Source organism: Rhinichthys klamathensis, unplaced genomic scaffold (assembly GCF_029890125.1).
Source record: "Rhinichthys klamathensis goyatoka isolate OS25496 unplaced genomic scaffold, OSU_Roscu_1.1 h1tg000421l_1, whole genome shotgun sequence".
Lineage (NCBI taxonomy): Eukaryota > Metazoa > Chordata > Actinopteri > Cypriniformes > Leuciscidae > Rhinichthys > Rhinichthys klamathensis.
The window spans coordinates 872,178-888,013 of NW_026606919.1; the positions used below are offsets into that span (position 1 = coordinate 872,178).

General features: G+C 41.6%; 5 non-coding genes across 5 annotated transcripts; all 5 read left to right on the top strand.

Annotated features, from left to right (window-relative positions):
* Positions 1-11,119: 11,119 nt before the first annotated feature.
* Positions 11,120-11,191, top strand: trnap-agg (transfer RNA proline (anticodon AGG)). Its single transcript has one exon. It is a non-coding gene; the product is annotated as a tRNA-Pro (tRNA).
* Positions 11,192-11,279: 88 nt separating this feature from the next.
* On the top strand, positions 11,280-11,353 carry trnai-aau (transfer RNA isoleucine (anticodon AAU)). Its single transcript has one exon. It is a non-coding gene; the product is annotated as a tRNA-Ile (tRNA).
* A 296-nt stretch (positions 11,354-11,649) lies between these two features.
* On the top strand, positions 11,650-11,721 carry trnaq-uug (transfer RNA glutamine (anticodon UUG)). The gene has a single exon. It is a non-coding gene; the product is annotated as a tRNA-Gln (tRNA).
* Positions 11,722-12,152: 431 nt separating this feature from the next.
* Positions 12,153-12,225, top strand: trnaf-gaa (transfer RNA phenylalanine (anticodon GAA)). The gene has a single exon. It is a non-coding gene; the product is annotated as a tRNA-Phe (tRNA).
* Positions 12,226-12,331: 106 nt separating this feature from the next.
* On the top strand, positions 12,332-12,403 carry trnap-agg (transfer RNA proline (anticodon AGG)). Its single transcript has one exon. It is a non-coding gene; the product is annotated as a tRNA-Pro (tRNA).
* The last annotated feature ends 3,433 nt before the right edge of the window (positions 12,404-15,836 follow it).

Here is a 15,836-nt window from a genome sequence, read left to right on the forward strand (position 1 = left end):
AAAGTCCCCTGTTAGATAGCAAATTATGACGTCTGTTTGATTGCTTTTACATTTAGCAGTATTTCATATTCTGACTATCTCTGAAAGTGATAGCAATGTTTACAATAAAGACCGGTTCTTGCCATAAACATACACTGTAATAATATTTTTGAGGTCAAAAGAATGAAAATGAAGAAATGGCAAAGCAACCACATAGGTGTCACATTAACACTAAAGTCCCCTGTTAGATAGCAAATTATGACGTCTGTTTGATTGCTTTTACATTTAGCAGTATTTCATATTCTGACTATCTCTGAAAGTGATAGCAATGTTTACAATAAAGACCGGTTCTTGCCATAAACATACACTGTAATAATATTTTTGAGGTCAAAAGAATGAAAATGAAGAAATGGCAAAGCAACCACATAGGTGTCACATTAACACTAAAGTCCCCTGTTAGATAGCAAATTATGACGTCTGTTTGATTGCTTTTACATTTAGCAGTATTTCATATTCTGACTATCTCTGAAAGTGATAGCAATGTTTACAATAAAGACCGGTTCTTGCCATAAACATACACTCTAATAATATTTTTAAGGTCAAAATAATGAAAATAAAGAAATGGCAAAGCGAACACATAGGTGTCACACTAACACTAAAGTCCCCTGTTAGATAGCAAATTATGACGTCTGTTTGATTGCTTTTACATTTAGCAGTATGTCATATTCTGACTATCTCTGAAAGTGATAGCAATATTTACAATAAAGACCGGTTCTTGCCATAAACATACACTTTAATAATATTTTTGAGGTCAAAAGAATGAAAATGAAGAAATGGCAAAGCAACCACATAGGTGTCACACTAACACTAAAGTCCCCTGTTAGATAGCAAATTATGACGTCTGTTTGATTGCTTTTACATTTAGCAGTATTTCATATTCTGACTATCTCTGAAAGTGATAGCAATGTTTACAATAAAGACCGGTTCTTGCCATAAACATACACTCTAATAATATTTTTAAGGTCAAAATAATGAAAATAAAGAAATGGCAAAGCGAACACATAGGTGTCACACTAACACTAAAGTCCCCTGTTAGATAGCAAATTATGACGTCTGTTTGATTGCTTTTACATTTAGCAGTATTTCATATTCTGACTATCTCTGAAAGTGATAGCAATATTTACAATAAAGACCGGTTCTTGCCATAAACATACACTTTAATAATATTTTTGAGGTCAAAAGAATGAAAATGAAGAAATGGCAAAGCAACCACATAGGTGTCACACTAACACTAAAGTCCCCTGTTAGATAGCAAATTATGATGTCTGTTTGATTGCTTTTACATTTAGCAGTATTTCATATTCTGACTATCTCTGAAAGTGATAGCAATGTTTACAATAAAGACCGGTTCTTGCCATAAACATACACTGTAATAATATTTTTAAGGTCAAAAGAATGAAAATGAAGAAATGGCAAAGCAACCACATAGGTGTCACATTAACACTAAAGTCCCCTGTTAGATAGCAAATTACGACGTCTGTTTGATTGCTTTTACATTTAGCAAGATTTCCCAATCTGACCATCCATCCATCCATCCATCCATCCATCCATCCATCCATCCATCCATATTCTGACTATCTCTGAAAGTGATAGCAATGCTTACAATAAAGACCGGTTCTTGCCATAAACATACACTGCAATAATATTTTTGAGGTCATTACATTTAGCAAGATTTCCAAATCTGACCATGCTTTATTATTGATTTAGTAGCATATCTATATGTTTAATAATTGTATTTTCATGCTTTATTAATGATCAATTTATCTTTTCTAAATGAAGTAAAGAAAATTATAATAAAAAAAAAAAATAATAATAAAAAACTTAAATCCTCACTTGTCTGGTTTATGCTACTCTGAGCAATATTTGAACTTTGTATTTTGAGCACTTCTTGGGTTGTTATTGTCTCTTCACGATGACTCGCTTGCTTTAGTCCTCAGATGTAAGTCGCTTTGGATAAAAGCGTCTGCTAAATGACTAAATGTAAATGTAAGTATAGCATTATTTACAAACCAGTTATTTAGGAGTTGTCAGTGATTTATAAAATCACTTAGAAAGTGTAAGTAAATGTAGTAAATTCAGGTAGTTATAAAGAATTTAGTGGTCAGTTAACTATTTTGTGAGCTCATCTAAAGTGAGGACTAATGCCTTGTAAAGCATTTATAAAGGAGATTTAAAGACTCAGTTATCTTCTAAACAGAAAAATGAAACAAACACAACACAGTAATACAGAACTTAGAAATGTATAACTGAGCCTTTAAATCTGTCTTGTAAATTCTTTAAAAGGCATAACTAGTCCTCACTTTAGATGAGCTCACAAAAGAGTTAACTGACCACTACTAAATGCTTTATAACTACCTGAATTAACCCTGAATTACAGTAGAAATACATGTTAATAAAGCATTTATTAACACACTAAATAACTATTACTATATGTCTGAATAATAAAATGTATGAATGTACATTTCAATAGTTTATTAATCATTTACTCACACTTTCTAAGTTATCTTATGAACCACTGACAACTCCTAAATAACTGGTTCGTAAATAATGCTATACTTCCTTTAGAAATGATAAATTGATCATTAATAAAGTATGAAAATACAATTATTAAACACATTATAGATTTGCTTTTAAAACAAGAATAAAGCATTTATATCTGTATTTATATACTGCTTATTAATGTCTATTAATGCTTTATAAATGATGAATTGTTTACTAATGCTTAACTAATGATTAATAGCGTGGAGTTATAATAAAGTTACCGAAAGTTCCTTAACTAAGCAGTCTTTTAAACAGCAGCTCTACAGTCTCAGAGCCTCTCTGTGACAGCAAGCCATTCAAACAATAGAGAAGTGTGAACGACGTGTGTTAATGGCCCATTGCAGTTCCTGCTCCAGCCTACAGGAGCGCTGCTGAGTATGGGCTTAAACACACACACACTTGCAGGTCCCCACTTGGTCAAAAATGTAAAAAATTCACCAGAGCGTTTTTTATCTGATTTTAACATGTTTTAAGGCATAACAAACAGGGGACCTGAAAAATGTTCCCACTTGACTCGGCGGTCCCCTGTTGGTGAGTGTGTAACGACACCAAGGTCACCACTTAGATAGGTAGAAAAGTACACACACACACACACACACACACACACACACACACACACTCACACTCACACACTCACACACACACACACACACACACACACACACACACACACACTCACACTCACACTCACACTCACACACTCACACTCACACTCACACGCTCACACTCACACACACACACACACACACACACACACACACACTCACACTCACACTCACACACTCACACTCACACACTCACACACACTCACACTCACACTCACACACACACACACACACACACACACACACACGCTCACACACTCACTCACACTCACACACTCACACACACACGCTCACACACTCACTCACACTCACACACTCACACTCACACGCTCACACACTCACTCACACTCACACGCTCACACACTCACTCACACTCACACACACACTCACACACTCACACACACACACACACACACACACACACTCACACTCACACACTCACACTCACACTCACACACACTCACACACACACACACACACACACACACACACACACACACACACACACACACACACACACACACACACACACACACACACACTCACACTCACACTCACACACTCACACTCACACTCACACTCACACACTCACACTTACACGCACTGTGTAAACACACTCACACACACACACACTCACACACTCACGCGCTCACACACTCACACACTCACACACACTCTTACACGTGCTCTCACACTCATTAAGAAATGAATTATTTTTCTTATTCTTTCATGGACTTTTTTTATCCGTGAAGTCACATGTGAAAAAAAAGAAAGAAAAAAACACGGTTTTGCAATTCGTCTCCTCAGTTTATAAACCGTATAATGTAGGTTATGCAATGAGGTTGTATTATTTTGTGAAATAAGGGACAGGATTAAATAAGCTATTTGCTATTTGCCGCCCGCTCCTTCTAACTAATCCTCTTATTTTGTATTTTTTTGTGATTTTTTGTTTTTATTGTTTTTGTTGTACTTTGTGGTTTTAAATTTTTTGGTTTTGTTTTGCTGTTTGTTCGAGACAAATAAACAATGGCAGAACAAACAAACAAAAATAAGAGTCATGGCCTGAACATCTCATCTACATGAGAATATTCAGTTATAGGAATAACGCCACCTACTGGCAACAGGAAGTGACATGTTTAACACGTGTCGCAACATGTTAAAAATCCCATTGAGTTCTAAACATGCAAGAAACATGTTAAAACATGCTAGCGAAACTTAGCTAAGTGTTAAAGCACGCTAATTCAAATATAGGCAAATCCACGGAGAACTATAACAGGCATTAGGACGAACGTAAAGAGGGCTGTGTTTACCCACTTTGTTGGGGAAGTTCATGTCTGCGCCAAATCTGCGTGGATATACCGCGAAATCCAGCGGATGTGACGTGCATGCGCGCTCCTGAGCCTCTCTCCTATTTATAGTGACTCCTATAGTCAGTGTGTCGGCACTGCAGCTAATGCCTGCAGTTATTTTCCTTAGTTATAACTGCAGTTATGCCTATGTTGTGTGCCAGAGTATTTTTTTTTGGAGTACTACAGAGTCACTACATGGAGTCTGATAGCACCAAAAAACGACCTGCCTCTTGCCAGCACAACACAGACTCTCCAACACAAACTCCACATAAATATAAAAAAACTTCAGACGAAAACACGGATCAACAGTGCAGAGCGTTGGAATTGTGGAGAAACCTCCGCTTTGTTTTAGGTAGGTATATTTAGGTATAATAACAGACCCGGAGTTGGCTTTTGTGATTGTTTCTCCGGTGTGTTGACAGTCTCAGTGTGGCCGGCGCCATGAGTGCTCGCTCTTAAATTCGATCACGCGCACGAGCGCTCTTGTAAAAATTTGTTGCAATCTGAAACATCACCGCTAGAGGCTGCTAAAAACTACACATAGCCCCTTTAAATTGTTTTATCTTTATGTTGAATAAAAAAATAAAAGCAAACTCTGTTTTCTATTGAATAAACAATGGTGGACGCCAATTAATTGTCAGTTAAAACACAGATTGTTGTGAAAAGCATGCAATTTGTTCAGTTATAAGACTTTATAAACAGTCTTTTATTTTGTGTTACAGCTTTTATATGTAAGCTGTTTATAAACACAGAGACATGATTTGATAAAAATGTTTTATTGGGTTTATAAAAACTACACAGAGACTCGGTTTAAAGAAAGATTGAAAGATGAAAAGAATATGGGAAACCGTATTTAGGAAAATTATTTTATTGAGGAATGTTGTAACGCACGGACAGAGGCTGTCTGGCTGGCCATGTGCAGCACTTTATTTCAACTTAAACACAAGCAGACATGAACCCAGGCAAACATATACATATATATACAAGGAGAATGTGATCCAGCAACTCGTGGTGATAACAGGCTTAGGTCGAGGCAGGCAGCACAGGTTCATAAACTTCCAGAAGACAGGCAAGGGTAACTTGAGTTTTGGAAAAAAAAAAAGAATACTAAAACAGGGAATAATGCTCAGAGATGTAACAAGACTTCGCACCAGATCACTCAGGCTTAAATAAGGATAGTAATCCCGTAATCAAACACAACTGATTAAACATAATGAGTCCATGGTGAAAACATAACACAAGGGAGAGTGCCCTCCAGTGGCTCAAGCGGGCATACATGCATTTCATTTCAACAGGCATCAATCATTTCAAAAACACAATAAAAACGAAAAAAAAAAAAAAAAAATCAACATCTGCCATCTTTCATCCTTACTGAAAATGACATTGAGTGGCACATGGAATAATAATTATCAATAATCTGGCAGCAAACTGAATTATTTCAGAAAAAAAAATAAAAATGTATATACAGTGGTGAGCACCGGTAAGAGACCAACACAAATTGGCAACGACAATAAGGATTTAGCTTAAAACCTATTAAAACAGTAATTTTGTAGGATGTTTTTACATTTTTTACTGAGTTGACACCAGTATTAAAGAAACACATATGAAGCATGCATATAGTAAGGAAAAAGCAAGTATTACCTTAATGTGTTCCAGACCAAAAGGAGGTCTGAGAGATCGCTGAGAGGCCGCGCTCGAAGGAGAAAGATGAAGGTGGAGGGGAAAAAACTCAGAACTTTTTATTAGAAAATTGTGAAAGGAGTTAACCAAGATCTGGGATTGGATAAATTGTGCATATGAAATTGTGTGATATGTAACATGCATTATAAAAAGTATAAACAGTATTCCATGTATAAATAAATAATTCCAGTTAGAGCCAGCCTCTCCATAGTTTGATGATCCAAGCCTGACACCTGCTGGTGGAACTTGTGAACGGATTTTATTATACTTTAAGTCATTTAGTTTCTCAAAGTTTCCATACAAAGTAAAAAGTTATTCTAAAAAAAGATTGCCTGCCACAAGTCTCTGCTTTCTATAAAGATCTAAACCACGGAGGGGTTCTAGACTGTAAGCATGAATTTGGATACTTGGATACATAGTATAGAATTCGACCTAAACTTTACCTTACCTGAGATTATAAACAAAATAAGGTAGAAGGTGCTGATGATCTATATATAGGAGGTGAGTGAAATACATTTGATTATAAAGATGAAAAAAAAAAATGTCCAAATACATGATTCAAGAGAGAAATGCACAATTTATGAAAATAACATCCATGCTGCTTAAATTACACCTATTGCTATGCTTTCAAGGTTTGCTCCCTGGTCTCACCAGAATTATCTACAAGGCAGAGGACAGTGGTTGGTCATTAAGTGACCTCTGGGGACCACTCCGACTCCGAGATCCCCTGCCATGTTAGCCTGAGGCCCCGGGGCACCCAGTTACCGTGTGTAGCCACGAGGAGGCCTGGCAGAAGTCTTGGTGAGGAGAGGCTTTGTACTGGCAGGGAGAACCACAAAGGGCTAGCCAGCGGCAGCAAGCAGTAAGCGAGAGAAAGAGGCAGGAAAATAAGAGACAAGCATGCATCTTCCTTCACTTACTGCAACACTGCACTAGACGCATCACAACACCCTGTGCATTACACACTTACACACACACACATGACCACGTATGGGTTTTGCGCAACTTGCAGGGTAGCCACGAATACAAGGCGGTCTGGTTGTCTTAGGCTGACAGTCCAGACAGTCTGCAGCCCGTTCAGACCATCAGCGTAGGAGTCAGACCATGCCAAGCAGTGGTGGGAACCGCAGAAGTGGACAAAACCTATTGGTGGTCTAGTGGGTCGATAGATCCTGGATTCAAGCAGGTCAACAAAGACTGACCACATGGCGTAGGTGTCCAAAACTGTGTCTACGTACGACACATTATGGTCTTGACACCACATCAAGGAATCAGTTTTGCACAGTGACCTGCAGGAGCCGGAAGGGCCATTCTAAAAGACAACCCATGGGGATCCATCGAGCACCGAACCTACCATGAGGGAGTGATAACACCCCCACCGTCGCCCAAGGACTCAGTCTGCAGGGCTTCCCCAAGGGCTGGAGGAACTTCTGAAATACATCAAGAAAAGACAAGTCAGCATGCTGAATTCAACGCTAACCTCACTGTTGAAAGAGAGAGAGATCTAAGAAGAAAGATTGGATTAGTAAGGTAAAGTGAGGTGGATTAGTGAAAAAAGGGCTAGCCAGCGGCAGCAAGCAGTAAGCGAGAGAAAGAGGCAGCAAAATAAGAGACAAGCATGCATCTTCCTTCACTTACTGCAACACTGCACTAGACACATCACAACACCCTGTGCATTACACACTTACACACACACACACACACACATGACCACGTATGGGTTTTGCGCAACTTGCGGGGTTGCCACTAGGTTTTGGCCACTTCTTCGGTTCCCACCACTACATGGCATGGTCTGGTTCCCTTAGTTTGACGGTCGAGACAGTCTGCAGCCCATCCGAACCATCAGGCGAAGTCGGACCATGCCATGCAGTGGTGGGAACCGCAGAAGTGGCCAAAACCTACTGGTGGTCTATAGATCCTGGATCTTTCAGCACACCACCCTGTGGTGCCAAGCAGGTCCCGTAGTGGTCAAGACACAATGGTCTTGACACCACATCAATGAATCGGTTTTGCACAGTGACCTGCAGGACCCGGGACAAAGGCTTTTAGCAGTTCTAAAAGACAACCCATGGTGACCCATCAACCACCGAACCTACCATGAGGGCACATGAAGTAAGTAAGCTTCTCATTATTAGTTTCTATTTGCTTTTACACTCTGACATTTAACATGCTGTGTATTGTTATTTTAATACTTTCCTGCAGGCTCCTGTTCTTGGACCCGATGGCGTTGCAGGCTGGGATAAGGTGCAGGATCTGGCTGAGTACCTGGTGTCCCTCCGTCAGGCACTCTACCTGGACGAGCAGCAGGTCACAGAGGTCATCCGTCTGTGGACTACTCTTCCTGATGGGGACAAGAGGAAGATCCACTATCAGCCCAGACACCAGCCCAAACTGACCCACGGACGCTTCAAGGCTCCAAAAAACACAGGAGTGACACCGGGTGTGGACAGTGTGAAGAGGTGCCTGATTGGTCATCCTGGGGGGCCAGCTCAGTGGCCCAGCACCAGTCACTTAGTTGAGGCCATGTGTATCAAACTGTGTGCACTTCACAAGTCCCCAACTAAGAAGGATGGAGTCCGTCTTCCTCATTGGACTAAGGTGCTCACGGATTACCACCACATCCGAGACCTGGTGCTGAACTGCCAAACTCTGATGGAGGCCACGTCACTTCAGCTGTTTATGCTGAATCAGAGGACTCTCACTCAGTGGTAAGCATGGTTTTACATTGACATTTGAAAGAAGCAGTTATTATCTATAGCAGTTATTTATTATGAATACATTTTTTGATTGCAGGTTTAATCGAAGGGAGAACACCCAGGATGACTGTCCTTACCCAGGGCCTTGCTGCAGAAGACCGCATCGCTGTGGCCAGCTCACAGCTTCCTGCTCCGCGGGAAAAGCTGGATGAGGCTCCCTCCACATCAGGGGCCCGGCACGAGTTTGTCCTTCCTCCTAACAGAGCGGGACAGGCTCCTAAGCTACGGCCGGGCAGACGACCTGCCAGTGCTGCAATTGTGAGGCCAATTAAACCCTCTGGTTTATCTTTTTAAACAGCAGCTCCTACTCCTCCCCCAGTTCCTGTGCCACTACCCCAGTTCATTTTATTGAACACTGCGCCCACGCTGCTGGCAGCTGGTGCAGGTGGCGCTTCAGCTGCTCCTCTCCTGGCTCCAACTCCAGTGTTTCCTGACGTGCGAGAGGCTCCTGCTCCCACTGCCCCGGTGTCTGTGTCCCGCTTCACTCAGAGGAACAGACGACGCAGGGCAGAAGAGGAGGCCAGTGGAGCCCACAAAAGGAAATATGTCCGTGAAGTGGCATATAACAAATGCTCTAAGTGTGGCAAGCCCAAAACCAAGGAGTTCGGCCACAGCCGCTTCGGCAGTGCCACGTTTTGCCCCAGTGTCTCTGGTGGCAAATCTTTAGAGGAGTGGCTGGTAGAACAGCGCCAGCAGAAAAAACCTGGACAGCCACCTCCATAATAAAAAATCTTCCAACACAGAAAAAAGATTGTTTGTAAATAATTACCTGTAAATAATTATCTATGTGTAATTACAGTTATGTTCTTTTTTTTCTCTCAATCCTTCTGTAATGTCTTGTTTGTTTTATTTATATTACAGAATGTTCTATTCTATTTCTACATTGTTAGTTGTTTATTTTTGTTCATTAATGTCTTGTAGTTTTAGTAAATAAATACTGTTCACACTATTATTCATTGTGCTGCTTTTAATTGCCTTGGGACTGGAATGTGCAAACTGTACATGGGCCCACCCACTCTTTCATAGAGTATACATTGTATATAACACATATATTGTGTGTATGTCCATATATTTATGCGTGTGTGTGTACTTATTTCAATATTTGTGTGTATTCATTTTAATAAAAAAAATTACATTTCGATATTTGTGTGCATTTGTGTGTATAAAACATTTGAAGTGTCCTAAAATAAATCAGATAAATCACATCAAACCCACACACAAAAAAACACATATTTGAATAAACATTTGTATTAGTTTTATTAAACCATAAACATGTAATATGTTTTTTTTTTTTTTTATAATATACACAATTAATATCAATCAATATAATGATATGTCACATTGATAACCAAATGAAGGCGCATGCGCAGTTGATCACACACTAATGATTTGCAGAACAGGGGTTCGAGCCCAGCCCGCGGAGTGTGACTTGTTTCACATGTAACGGTGGTGATAGCGCAGTGGAGGGGTGGTGATAGCGCAGTGGATAAGACACATGCCTTTGGTGTGAGAGACCCGGGTTCGAATCCACTGCGAGACACCAATGTGTCCCTGAGCAAGACACTTAACCCCTAGTTGCTCCAGAGGCCTGCGACCTCTGACATATATAGCAATTGTAAGTCGCTTTGGATAAAAGCGTCAGCTAAATGAATAAATGTAAATGTAACTAAAACTCTTCCATAACGTACAGGAATATAGCCCGAATATTGTTGCAGGGCAAATTTGTGCGTTTTCTGCGTCCTTTTCGCTTGCGTGCGCAGCGAGCGCTCTACCATTTGAGCTAATTCCCCTCGACGACGTGGAGAGAAGGTGTCCATCGCACAGCATGTGTGCAAGTGCTGCAGCGCGGTTTCCAATGGCCACAAAGCAAAGAGACCGTATTTCCTCTGTGCCGGCAACTTTGCACTGGCTACCGTTTAGTTGTACATTTAATTAAACCTTTGTGCTTTAAGCCTTGCAAACGGAAATGTTTGCGGCCAGGCAGCAGCAGGAAGGACGTGTGTGTGTTGGCTCGTTGGTCTAGGGGTATGATTCTCGCTTAGGGTGCGAGAGGTCCTGGGTTCAAATCAAATTAATTAAACCTTTGTGCTTTAAGCCTTGCAAACGGAAATGTTTGCGGCCAGGCAGCAGCAGGAAGGACGTTTGTGTTGGCTCGTTGGTCTAGGGGTATGATTCTCGCTTAGGGTGCGAGAGGTCCCGGGTTCAAATCCCGGACGAGCCCTTTCTTAAGCTTTGCTTTTAATCTCTTCAGCCTGAATAGGGCAACCAGGATATTCCTGGGAAATTGGGGATAAAATCAGTCAGAGTGGGGCTGGTTAGCTCAGTTGGTTAGAGCGTGGTGCTAATAACGCCAAGGTTGTGGGTTCGATCCCCGTACGGGCCACACTTTTGCTCTCTGGGACCCTCAGCTCTGCTCACCTCGAAAGTGACGGGCGGTCTCCCAGAAATCCCCGCTGGACAAACCATTTGCCAGTAGACTTGGCTGAAATAGCACAGTTGGGAGAGCGTTAGACTGAAGATCTAAAGGTCCCTTGTTCGATCCCGGGTTACGGCACAGCAACCTGGTCCCTGTGTTTTTGGTCGAGGGTCTCCAGTGACCAAACGCCACCTCCTGTTAACCTGATTCCACCTAGCCGCACCGCTATCCGCCTCTCAGACGGCCAGGGACCAGCATGTGGTGGTTCCATGGTGTAATGGTTAGCACTCTGGGCTTTGAATCCAGCGGTCCGAGTTCAAATCTCGGTGGAACCTTTTTAGCTTGTTTTCTGGGATCGGGGAAACATGGGCTTAAAAAGAAAAGGCTTGACTTGCTGTCGCGCTTCTGGGCTGAATGACTAAACACCTCTGCTGCTCGGTGGGAAAAAGCGACCCACGCCAAGGTTCCATGGTGTAATGGTTAGCACTCTGGACTCTGAATCCAGCGATCCGAGTTCAAATCGATCGAGCTACCTCTCGCATGCTAAGCGAGCGCTCTACCATTTGAGCTAATTCCCCTCGACGACGTGGAGAGAAGGTGTCCATCGCACAGCATGTGTGCAAGTGCTAATAACGCCAAGGTCGCGGGTTCGATCCCCGTACGGGCCACACTTTTGCTCTCTGGGACCCTCAGCTCTGCTCACCTCGAAAGTGACGGGCGGTCTCCCAGAAATCCCCGCTCGACAAACCGTTTGCCAGTAGACCTTGCCGAAATAGCTCAGTTGGGAGAGCGTTAGACTGAAGATCTAAAGGTCCCTGGTTCGATCCCGGGTTTCGGCAGAGCAATGCCAGGAATGTGCGCAGGACCTCGTCCGAAAAAAGCTTTTCGACAGCGCTGATCCTCAAAAGCTCATCTAGGCAGCAGCAGGAAGGACGTGTTTTTGTTGGCTCGTTGGTCTAGGGGTATGATTCTCGCTTAGGGTGCGAGAGGTCCCGGGTTCAAATCCCGGACGAGCCCTTTCTTAGGCTTTGCTCTCTTTGCTTTTTAATCTCTTCAGCCTGACTAGGGCAACCATGATATTCCTGGGAAATTGGGGATAAAAGCAGTCAGAGTGGGGCCGGTAGCTCAGTTGGTTAGAGCGTGGTGCTAATAACGCCAAGGTCGCAGGTTCGATCCCCGTACGGGCCACACTTTTGCTCTCTGGGACCCTCAGCTCTGCTCACCTCGAAAGTGGTGAATGCGGGCATCGATCCCGCTACCTCTCGCATGCTAAGTGAGCGCTCTACCATTTGAGCCATTTGGGGTAACATTCAGTTGCTGCTGTGTTCACACTGCACGATGGATCGGCGACAGGAGGTTTCACACTGCATGACTCATGACTCATGACTACAAAAGAAAGAATCGCCGACAACTTCTGCCTGGTCCGCAAACTACGTTTCACAACCAAACAAACGCGAGAAGTGATAAGGAAATAACGGAAGATCACGTGTGCGTGAGACCGAAGTTCTCGCGCGACACTGAATTTGTTATTAAAAATGATAGCCTACAAGAAGATTGCGATCCAAATTGTCTGTGCACTGATTTGTAGCGAAAATAAATAAATAAATAAATAAACAGTTTATGCAGGAAATGGTTGGCAAGACGAGGGGAGCAAGGACTGTGTTTTGCAAAGAGAGTTGGGGGTAAATAAATAATTTTGCAAATGACGTCCTGCTGTTCCTGCTGGTCACGCAAATGTTTGTGCTTTGTTTCTGTTTGATATAATTGTAAATATAGGCCTATCTATTAAAATACTGATATTCTGGTCTATAACTCCTCCTCCTCCTCCCCGTATCTTGCTCTCTTCATTGGCTGTCGGTCATCGCCGATGAAGTTTTCAGTCAGAACACATTCACGCAGCAGGATTGTGAATCACCGACAGGTCCAGATATTTAGCATGCCAAATATCTCACGGGCGTCGGCGACTCGTCGGCGATTCTCTCAGATCGCGTCTTTGCTCATTCACACTGCGTGATTGTCACTCGCGTGAACGAGCACCGATTTGCCTGTGATTTTGGCCATTTGTCGGCGATTTCTCAAAACCTGTCGGCGAGCCAAAATCGGGGCTAAAATCGTGCAGTCTGAACTCGGCATAAGCGGGGTGTGAGTCTAAGCGAGGTGTGTGTGAATGAAGGGAGCGCGTGTGAGAATGGTGGGTGTGTCAGCGTGATGGTGAATGACCATCACGAATGGCCAAGGAAACCGAAAAAAACACAAGAGGGAGACAGAGACACGAGAGAATGCCGGGATCATGACAGGGTGAATCTTACTGCGAAGCAATTAACGCAAAGTTTCTCAAAGCTTCATTAACTTTAACTGAGATTAGTAAGTGCTTAAGAATATTTCTCATCATTCGGTGATAAGTAAGGGATAATGTACATCCTTTATCAGGATGTATTTTAAGTCTATGTTGCTGCTATGTGAAAAAAAAAATAGCAAAACGCGCCGGCGCGTTTGCCGTCCCCAGAGGGTTAAGACAATTTAACGTCTTATTTCAAATAATATTAACTATTATTCACTATTTTATATGTTTTATTTAACTGTGTGAGACAGTATATTGTGGATAATTTAACATCTTATTTAATTTATCTAATATTTATATGATTATTTATATGCAATGCTTTTTATTTCTTAAAAACCTAATTTATAACATTTCATCTGATCAGAAAGATTCAAGGGGCTGTGACTTTAACCAGATAGACGCATAACGATCACCTCATTAAGTTTAACACATGTTAAAAACGTACTTTTAAATACTTAAATACTTATTCCAAATGCCATTAGTATCCTTAACCAAACCAAGTGACAACAACAAATGAGGTATCTTAACGTATTTAAAGTATATTTATTTTCTTCATGATATTTTATATTGTATCTTTTTACTCCTTTTACTATGTTTGAGACTATATGTTTGAGTCTTATGAGACTATATGTTTATATATTCCATGTGATAATATTAGATCAAGAGTATGATTACGACAATGAGTAGGTCCCGACACGTGTTGTCTAACTCCAATTGAGTTTACAATATCTTTAAATGCCAATCCCAATGCATCTTTTTCATTATCTACATGTATATTAAAATCACCAACAATTAGTACTTTATCTGCAGCCAATACTAATTCTGATAAAAAGTCCGCAAATTCTTTGATAAAATCTTTATGGTGCCCTGGTGGCCTGTATACAGTAGCCAGCAGAATTCTCAAATGTGATTTATCGTTTACACTATATATTTTTACATTAAGCACCAACACTTCAAAAAAAGTATATTTAAAACAAAATTTCTTAGTGGTTTAGAAAATATTACTATAAATTACAACAACACCCTTTGCCTTTCGGACGAGGCTCATGTTTATAACAGTAATCTTGTGGGGTTGACTCATTTAAAGTAATATAATCGTTTGGTGTTAGCCAGGTTTGTGTCAAACAGATTATAATCTAGATTATAATCTGAAATCAGAGCGCTTTTGAATTAAGGGATATTATTCAACAACCCAAGCTTTATCGTTTGCTCATCTGTATTATATCTGTTTTTTATTTGTTTTTTATTTGTTGAGCATCAATTAAATTTTTAACCTTAGAAAGGTTTGGCAGTTTTTTGGATTTCCAAACTATTGACTATTGAACTATTGTTGGGCGTTTCGTATTCCCCTTTTCAGGTTAGCCCTAGATGTGCTATAGGCCATTGCGTTGCCGGATCGAAAAGCAATGTCTCGAGCCTTTAGCAATAGACCTTATTCATCCAAGGCTTCAGATCTTGATCTGCTTGTGAGTTGTGACATTATTGACGCTTGTATTTATGTATTCCAGAACAGAGGACGTGTATGTGTCCAGCTGTGAGTCAGAGGTGGCATTAGTGGCGAACAGACTCCAGTCCGTACGCTGAAACCCAAGCTGTAGTGCGGCCTCTGCACCCTCTGGCCAGATCCTTACTGTGGGTTTCACCCTATCTGGGCAGCAGCAGCAAGGAGAGATGGTCAGATTGACCCAAAGAGGGAAGTGGTATAGCCTTGAAGCCTTTCAGGGATGTTTGTCCAGTGTTGACCTTGTCCAAGGTTCTGTCACCTCTGGTCGGGCAGGAGACATGTTGGTAAAACTTGGGGAGTACAGACTTAAGATTTGAATGATTAAATCCCCTGCAGCAATAACGCAATAAAGCAATAACACCCTTCTGGGTGTGCAGTTTGTTGTTTGCTAATGACACACTCACACTCGCACTCGCACATACACACTCCAGATCTGATGAAGGACCTGCGCCTGGACACACACACACACACACACACGTGGTGGGTTCCATCTTTTGGAAAGGGCAGACGAGAGGTTCTTGCAGCACAGCACAGAAATGGACGATGCCTTACGTCAGGACACGAGAGCGGACACACATTCTCTGCTTGGACTCATGGGGCGCATG